Source organism: Helianthus annuus, chromosome 1 (genome assembly GCF_002127325.2).
Source record: "Helianthus annuus cultivar XRQ/B chromosome 1, HanXRQr2.0-SUNRISE, whole genome shotgun sequence".
NCBI classification, from domain to species: Eukaryota; Viridiplantae; Streptophyta; class Magnoliopsida; order Asterales; family Asteraceae; genus Helianthus; species Helianthus annuus.
The window spans coordinates 90,220,096-90,229,379 of NC_035433.2; positions in this window are offsets into that span (position 1 = coordinate 90,220,096).

The following is a 9,284-nucleotide window of genomic DNA, read 5'->3' on the forward strand; positions in this document are numbered from 1 at the left end:
TACCCTGTTATCATGGCAGAATTTCGGGATTGTGTGTGTTTTTGGAGTAAACTGATGATATCTCAACGTACAAAACGAATTTTTACGTTGAACCAATGCCAAAATTCAACTGCCAAACTCATCTATTTATACTGGAAATACGGCGCTGCCGCGTGTCACGAGAGGCTCTCGCGTGGTGCGAGAGGTCACTTTTAACATAGGGTTGCCACGTGTCTCAGTAGCTTGGGTGAGTCGACCGTTCGTTAAAATTCGAATTCTATCGAAAACTGTTTAGATAATATCAACTAGGAAATACCCCCCCCCCCCCCCCCCGAGTTTTAGGGGCCCTGATCCTGATTCCGATTGTTCTGAAAATTTTAGGGGTTATGCAGGATTACTTGGGGGTCTCAATTAGGGTTTCCTATTGGACAAAATATAATAAGAAATAATACTTTTGGTGAGAGTTGTTACATCCTCCCCACCTTAATAAAAATCTCGTCCTTTAGATTTACTGGAACAAGTAGGGATACTTTCGCTTCATCTCTGATTCCAACTCCCAAGTGTATTCAGGTCCTCTTTTCGAATCCCACTTGACTTTGACCAGCACTAGTCTCTTGTGTTTGAGAAACTTGACCTTTCTGTCTTTTATTTATAGTGGCTTCTCCACAAATTTTAACTTTTCATTTACCTCTACATCTTGAAGAGGTACTACCAGGGATTCGTCAGATAAACATTTCTTGCGGTTGGATACATGAAATACGTCATGTACCCCGGCTAGCTCTTCTGGTAGTTGTAAACGATAGGCAACTGGTCCTATTCGCTGGATTATTGGGAATGGTCCTACGTACCTTGGACTTAGCTTTCCCTTCTTCCCGAACCGAATACTCCTTTCCAAGGAGAAACTTTCAAGAGTACCTTATCTCCGACTTGAAATTCCAGTGGCTTGCGTCGATTGTCTGCGTAACTCTTCTGGCGATCTCGAGCCGTTTTCAGTCTTTCCTTGATTTGAGTGATCTTGTCAGTGGTTTCTTGCACTATTTCAGGACCTGATAATTGACTTTCTCCTATTTCTGCCCAACATACTGGAGTTCTGCACTTTCGTCCATACAGTGCTTCGAATGGGGCAGCTTCAATGCTTACATGATAACTATTATTATAGGAGAATTCAATTAAGGGTAGGTGGTCATCCCAGTTTCCACCAAAATCTATCACACATGCCCTGAGCATGTCTTCCAAGGTTTGGATCGTCCTTTCACTTTGTCCGTTTGTTTGAGGATGATATGCAGTGCTCAAGTTCAGTTTAGTCCCCATGGCTTCTTGGAAACTTGTCCAAAAATGCGAAGTGAAACGACTATCTCTATCCGATATAATAGAGATTGGAACTCCATGTAAGGATACTACTTCGTCTACGTACAAATTTGCTAACCTTTCCATGCTAAAGGTTTCCTTCATGGGTAGAAAGTGAGCTGATTTGGTTAATCGATCCACAATTACCCAAATCGCATCATTACCTTTTCTAGTTTTGGGTAACTTAGTAACAAAATCCATTGTTATAAGCTCCCATTTCCATACAGGCATTTCTAATTGTTGAAGTAGACCTGAGGGTTTCTGGTGTTCCGCCTTAACTTGTGAACAAGTCAAGCACTTAGATACATATCTAGCTATGTCCTTTTTCATTCCTATCCACCAGAAATTATTTCTTATATCTTGGTACATCTTATTATTTCCAGGGTGCATGGTATACCGAGATTTATGGGCTTCCTCTAAAATTTTATTTCTTAACTCTCCTTGCTTAGGTACCAAAATCCTTTTCATATGGAATCTCCAAATTCCATCAGCTCCTTGCTCTAATTCCTTTATTCGTCCTTTCATTCCTTCAGCATCATCCTTGATTGCTGTGGCTTGAATATTTTTCAATTGCTCCATTAAGTCTAATTGTAAACTTAATCTAAGAGCACGAACTCGTCGTTGTTTCTCATGATACTTACGACTTAAGGCATCTGTAATTACGTTTGCCTTTCCCTCGTGATATTGAATATCACAGTCCTAGTCACTTAGAATTTCCATCCATCTCCTTTGCCTCTTGTTCAATTCTTTTTGCCCAAATATGTATTTTAAACTCTTATGATCTGTATAGACAGTAAATTTACTTCCATACAGATAATGCCTCCAAATCTTAAGGGCAAAAATTATTGCTCCTAATTCTAAGTCATGTGTCGTATAGTTTTCTTCGTGCTTTTTCAATTGTCTTGAGGCATACGCAATTACCTTCTTGCGTTGCATTAATACACATCCTAATCCTAGCTTAGAAGCGTCACAGTAAACCTCAAAATCTTATGTCCCTTCTAGTAAAGCAAGAAGTGGGGTGTTGGTTAACCTTTGTTTTAAAATCCTAAAAGCCTCTTCTTGCTTAGGTCCCCATTCAAACTTAATTGCTTTACAGGTTAGCTTAGTTAATGGCACGACTATCTTAGAAAAATCCTTAATAAAGTGCCTATAGTACCCAGCTAATCCTAGAAAACTTCTAACTTCTGTAGCTGATTGCGGGACCTTCCATTTGGTGATCGCTTCTATCTTAGCAGGATCTACGTGAATACCTTCGTGATTCACCATGTGTCCTAAAAATTGCACCTCTTGCAGCCAAAATTCACACTTCGATAATTTGGCGTAAAGCTTCTCCTTTCTTAACAATGTTAAGAGTGCATGTAGGTGCTCACAATGCTTGTCCTGACTTTTGGAATAAATAAGTATGTCGTCGATGAAGACAATTACAAATTTATCCAAGTACGGTTTACAGATCCTATTCATCATGTCCATAAATGCTGTAGGAGCATTTGTTAATCCAAAGGGCATGACTGTAAACTCTTAATAACCATACCTAGTTCTGAAAGCAGTTTTAGGTATGTCTTCTTCTTGCACCTTCAACTGATGGTATCCGGAGGGTAAATCTATCTTAGAAAAGTATCTAGCTCCCTGAAGTTGATCAAAAAGATCATAATCCTAGGAAATGGGTATCGATTCTTAATTGTAACCTTATTCGGTTCTCTATAATCAATACACATTCGCATCGACCCATCTTTCTTCTTTACGAACAACACTGGTGCTCCCCAATGAGATGAACTAGGTTGTATGAATCCTTTACTAAGCAATTCATCTAATTGCTTTTTCAGTTCTAACATTTCAGTGGGTGCTAAACGATAGGGTGCTTTAGCTACGGGTGTAGTTCCAGGAATCAAATGAATTGTAAATTCTACTTCCCTATCTGGGGGTAATCCTGGTAACTCTTCTGGGAATACATCCGAGTATTCTGGGATTACAGGAATTTCCTTAAGTTCCTTACCCTTAGTGCTAATGATTACCGAAATCATATAAACTATTCCTTGCTTTCGTTCATAACTAGCAACTTTCATTACTGAAATGAACTTCATGGGTTTACGCGGCTTATCCCCTGTAACCATGATTACTTCTCCGGTGGGTGCACGAATTTCTATGGAGTTCTTGTCACAAAGGATTCGAGCATGGTTGGCTACTAACCAATCCATTCCTAACACGACATCGAATCCAGCTAAATTCATGGGTAATAGGTTTGCAGAAAATTTATGACCTAAAAGTTCTATATTTCCTTTTTGCAAAACCGTATCTATGCTAACAGAGTTCCCGTCTGCCGTTTCTACTGTAAAAACTTGCCTAAGTTTCATTAAAGGGAGCTTAAGAGCTTGGCAGAATGAAGTATTTATAAAACTTTGGTTTGCACCAGAGTCAAATAATACTTTCGCATACACGTTGTGAACTAAGAACGTACCAACTATGACGTCAGGAATCAGTTCGGCTTCCTGCGTGGTCAGTTGGAATGCTCTTGCATTCTTCTTGTTAGGCCCTAAAGTGTGAGACTGACGCATCAAATTAATACAACGGGCTATGGTTACAAACTGGGCTTTACCGGGTTAGTTTATATTAGGTTTTGGACCTTTATAGGTCACTTGGGCCAAGCTTTAGGCCATGTGGGCCAAGCAGGCCCAAGGGGAGCCCATGTAGGGACTTGGGCTTGAGTTAGTATATAAACAAGTTTCTAACTTGTTTTAGGGTTCGATCTTCATTGTTACAGATTTCCTAGAGAGAGAGCTAGAGAATTCGATTTGGTTGTGAACACTTGTACCAGACGGTTTTGCTTTTCAAGTAATAGAATCGTGTGCAAGTGTTTAAAGGTGATTCGGTATTGTTCTTGCTTTTCATATTTTTCGGTTTATCTTGAATCATCTTGTGATTGGATTCCGCACTCTCACAAGATTAGGTTTGATATCATTTCAAACCGAGATCATACTCCCAGTCGCAATCTCCTCCCAGTCACAATCTCAGTTCCGAGTCGCAACCGAGATCTCGACTCTTCACGGCCTGTCGCAACCATCATTTCAACTCCATCAGTATCGAGTAGCATCATCAGTTGTTCATCATCTTCCTCGTTCATCTTCTTCGTCATATCACCATCATCAGGTTGATCTTCATCAACTATCCATTGAACCACCATTTCATACATAACCAACCTGCAACTCCACGCAACATCATCATCATCTTCATTTCAAGTTCGAGATCTTGAGTTTCGAGTTTCCAGCAGATCAAGATCTCGAGTCGCAACCGAGATTTCGAGTTATCACGTTCTGAGTCGCAACCACTTCACTACAGTCTCGAGTCGTCATAACCATTCCGAGTCGCAACCACGTTTCGAGTTAGTTTCTTGTCCGACTCGCAATCACCGTTACGACTTGACTGACTCGCAACCAACCTTTCCATTCCGAGATCTCGAGTCATTCTTGTGTCGCAACCACTGTCAATCACAACCTGCTTCTTCTCCGACGTCCTACTCCGATCGAACTCCATTTGAACTGTTCATCATCCCTGTTGTCGTTCTCCATTGTCACCACTCTTCCACCGATCACCGTACACCGATTCCGAACTCCGTACTCGCACACTGTCTTGATTTCACCGTCGCCATTACACCATATACGTTCATCATCTTCACCATTTCTTCGACCACTGTTGTTCGCGTCGATTCCGACCACCATCACGTTCACTGCAACCTTCTAATCATCTTCGTTGGAAATCACTTTGTTGAATAATATTAACTATTAGTATTACTTTATATAAATAAAAAAATTAAAATTAAAAAAAAATAAAAAAAATAATAAAAAAAATATAAAAAGGTTTGTTTGTTTGGTGGTGAATTCGGTCTGACAGGTTTTGAGGTGCGGTTCAGAAAGCGGGCTCGATTCGCGTGCAAAGGGTTTTGAGTGAGCGAGTACACGGGTTCTTGTTTGGTTTGTGTTTTGAGGAGAAGAACAAACTTATCAACCACCCGCTGAAATCATGGCATTCATATTTCACAAACCCGTGGTTCAAGAAATGACTGTTGAAGATACACTTTCGGTTTTCTGTACTCCTGAGTGTAGACAAAGAGTTGAAGTTTATAGAATTCACAACGCTGAGCTAATCGAAGACTATAATGAAATTAAACGAAAAAATTTCACTTTAACGAAAAACGAAAAACTTTTCAAAGAGAAAATCGAAGCTCAGCGTAAGGACATCGTTCAACTCAAGGATGATGTTAGTGTAGCCGAAGCCCAACTCATGATAGTCAAAGAAAAATTGTGTGAGGTGACTAAAGAACTGGAGAATGTTAGGGATAAATACCAAATAAATCAATTAAACATTAAGAAATTCGATTCCTCCAGTAAATTAGTCAAAAATCTGTGCGATCAACAATTGGCATATTCCAAAAAGAAAGGGTCAGGTTTGGGCTATAATCAGACTCCTCCTCCGTACAATGATAATTACACTTATTTACCAATGACAGAGGAGGAGATGCTGAACGAAAGTAAAATGACATATGGTTCAAATAACAACAAATCGTCTGTTCATAACAGACACGTTGAGCCACAAAAGTCCTCACCATTGAATTTTGTTCCTAAAGGCACAATTGATCCTAACGTTTCATTGTCATGTGCAGATGATAGCTCTGAAGTAAAATGTGGTGATGTTCATGGGAGTGAACCAGTCGTTATTGCAAATGTGTCTGAACCTTATTTTGAACATTATTCTGAACCTACTGAGTCTGACATTGCTTTTACTAATTCTTTGTTTGCGTCGTTTTCTGCTTTCGTTTCGTCTTGTGAGCCTGTTGTTTTGGGCAAAACTGATAATGTTTGTGTGGATGATTTGAACAATAAGTGTGGTGATGATTGTTTTTCTTCAAATGCTTGTGATACTAACATACCAAATGTTTCAGCTTGTGAAAATGTTACAGGTGAGGTCCCTCAGGATGCATTCAGTGAAACCACTAAAACGACTTCTCAAGAAAATCAAGAGTATCCTGATTCTTCTTCTGAATCTGTCTCAGTGGGTGTCCCTAATGTTGAATCGAGTGGGACCCCATTGGAAACAGTAGCTGAAAGTAAACCACCAGTAGATTCACATGATACGTGTGTTGATGAAACACGTGTTGATGAAACTTCTACATCTTCTGAAATTAAAACTGAACCAGATTTTGAAAAGGAAGAAGTGGTCACGTTAAATGAAAAGTCACAAGAAAATGTTTCTGAAAAGAGAATTAAAACAGAAACTGAATCGTCTTTTCAAAATAATTCTGATAAAATTATAAAAGACGAAAAACATCATCTGTCTGAATCTCATGCTTCTGCTAGTTCTGATCAACAGGTACTGAAAGAATCAGAAAAGGCACATGGAACACAAGCAAAGCAACCTAAGCAAGCTCAGTTATCTAGACCCATCAGATCAGCAACTGTTGCTAGCACTCCGAATCTCCATACATTGAAGCGACAGACTTGTTTCAACTGTGGAATTCCTGGACACATTGCTCGAAATTGTGTTCATCGCCCAAACGTGCAACAAAAAGTTAATACTCACTCTTGTGCTAATGTTTGTGAGCCGGTTCACACCACACAGAAGGAGCCAAAACGAGTAGATCAAAATCAGGGATATAAGAAGTCTGCTCATCAAGGACAATCACGATCTCATAAGGCTCATGACAAGGTGATTGAAAACTCCAATAAGGGAGAAAAGACGAAGAATGGTGCTCAGAGCAACAAGACTTCTGCAAACAACAAATACAAGCACCCAAATTCGTCTTCGTCTAAGAGAAATGTGCAGGTGCATCAAGCGCAAAAAGGACCGGTTTGTCCTTCAGGACCTGCAGGAGCAAATCAAGCTGCTCAAAACGTCTTTCCGATGAAAAGACAGACTTGCTACAACTGTGGCATCGCGGGTCATATTGCTAGAAACTGCACACGGCATCCCCATGTACCATATTATATGCAAAATCGGAGGGTTACACCAAAGGATAACTACCATTCCAAGCCGATGAAGGTATCATCACCTAAGGCAATGAAGAATGTGAATCCTAAGGTTAAACCTTCTGATGGGGATTGGAATGCTGCTAAAAACAAACGCAAAGCTGTTCAGGAACAAAAATCTGTTTTCAAAACTAACAAACCTGAACCAGTTGCTCAACCGAAGGCAACAAACACGTTTGTTAAACCGAAACAGATTTGGAAACCCAAATCTAAAGCAGTAACGTCTCCAATCCTTGAAACAAAAGGGGACTTGTGTTTAAAAGAAGTGTCTTATTTTGATGCTTCAGGAAATCCCAGGACCACGATGGCCTGGGTACCCATGTCTTACTAATCTCCTTAATTTTCAGGAACAACCAAGGAGGAGCTGTTGACAATCTTTGGGATGTTGATAGCGGTTGTTTCAGAGATAAAAACGGGTAACATTTCACTGTTGCAAAAAGTTCAATTTTTTTTACAGATGATATGTTTCCTTTGGAGGAGATTAGAGAAGTAAGTAATGATCAGCAAAAGGTACCGTTTAAATTCAGTACTTTGATATGATTTTGATTAGTCTTCAATCTGATGATAGAACGGTTAAGCAAAAATATTTTTCTCTCTTTTTCTTAGTTTATAACCTTGTATATAAAGTGTCCTTTCTCTTGTAAAGGGTAAATTTGCGCAAAAATCCAAGATTTATGCACAAATTTAGGGGGAGAGAGAGACATATATAGTGTTTAGGGGGAGAAAATGAGAAAAACACAAAAACATTAGAAAAAAATGCAAAAGCCAAAAAGAAAAATTGCATGATATGGGAAGTGAAATAAATGTTCGTGTTAAAGGGTTTGACTAACACATGTAAGGTGTCATAGCTGAAAAGACTAGGATCTACTGCGATATGTCGATAGGCTTGACGCTCAACATGATAAAAGATACTAAGTGATATAAACATAATGAACTATGTACCATGTGGGTAACATACCAAAGGCGTATGATTTTATGGTCTTAAATCTTGCGTTGATAGATAGCCAACATCTGAGGTTTCGGGTCTTTATATTGTTGAATCATCCGGGGATATCTTGGCTGTCCTTCTGTTTAGAACTAAATTGTACATGACCCCAGGAAAGAAAGTCACTTGGAATTAGCTCATTTCTATTTGAATGTCTGTATTTTGTCCCGATACACACAATTTTGATCTGATTCTGAAATCTTATCTGAAAAAGTCGTGTACCTCCTCTGCTGCATCCAGATACATGCTGACCTGGAGGTGCTAGGCAACGACAGCTTCTGCTGCATCCAGATACATGCTGACCTAGCTGTACGTTGTCGCGCTATAGATCTAATACACCCGAAAGAGGCCCTCTAGTGCTCAAAAGAAACCCCAAGAAACCTATATCAAATTGAGAAAAACTCATTTGATCTGTATATTATACCATCTCTGCAAAAGATCTATTCTGTTCTCTTCTCAATCTATTCCAAGTTAAGATTTCAGAAATCTGGATTGGACTTGTGAAATATGTGGTAGGGAAGATACTTGCATGATAGAGTGTGCTGTTTACATTTCCGGGATTTGATTAGTATTTATCTGGGTGTTCATTGTTAAGAAATCAAAACATGATGAAACAGATTATATGCAGACCTAGACACAGTCAGGATATCTTAAAGGATGACATCAGTATACTCACTTGTTACGATGAATCGTTGTGCTTACCTTGATCGCGGGGGTATGCCTTGGAATGGGACACACGGGTATAATAGTATAATATCACCTTAAGCATATCACGAAGTTGAAAATTAAAAGTTGAGCGTTAAAGTTTAAGTGGACAAACATATTGGCAATCGCATAGACCAGTCTGATTAGGCTCGTACTGAAAAGTGTTCCTTAGTCTGCCTGAGAACGAGTTTTGATCCCATTGCAATTGTAATTGTATATTATGGTAGTTGTTTATATTTTGAATTTTTATT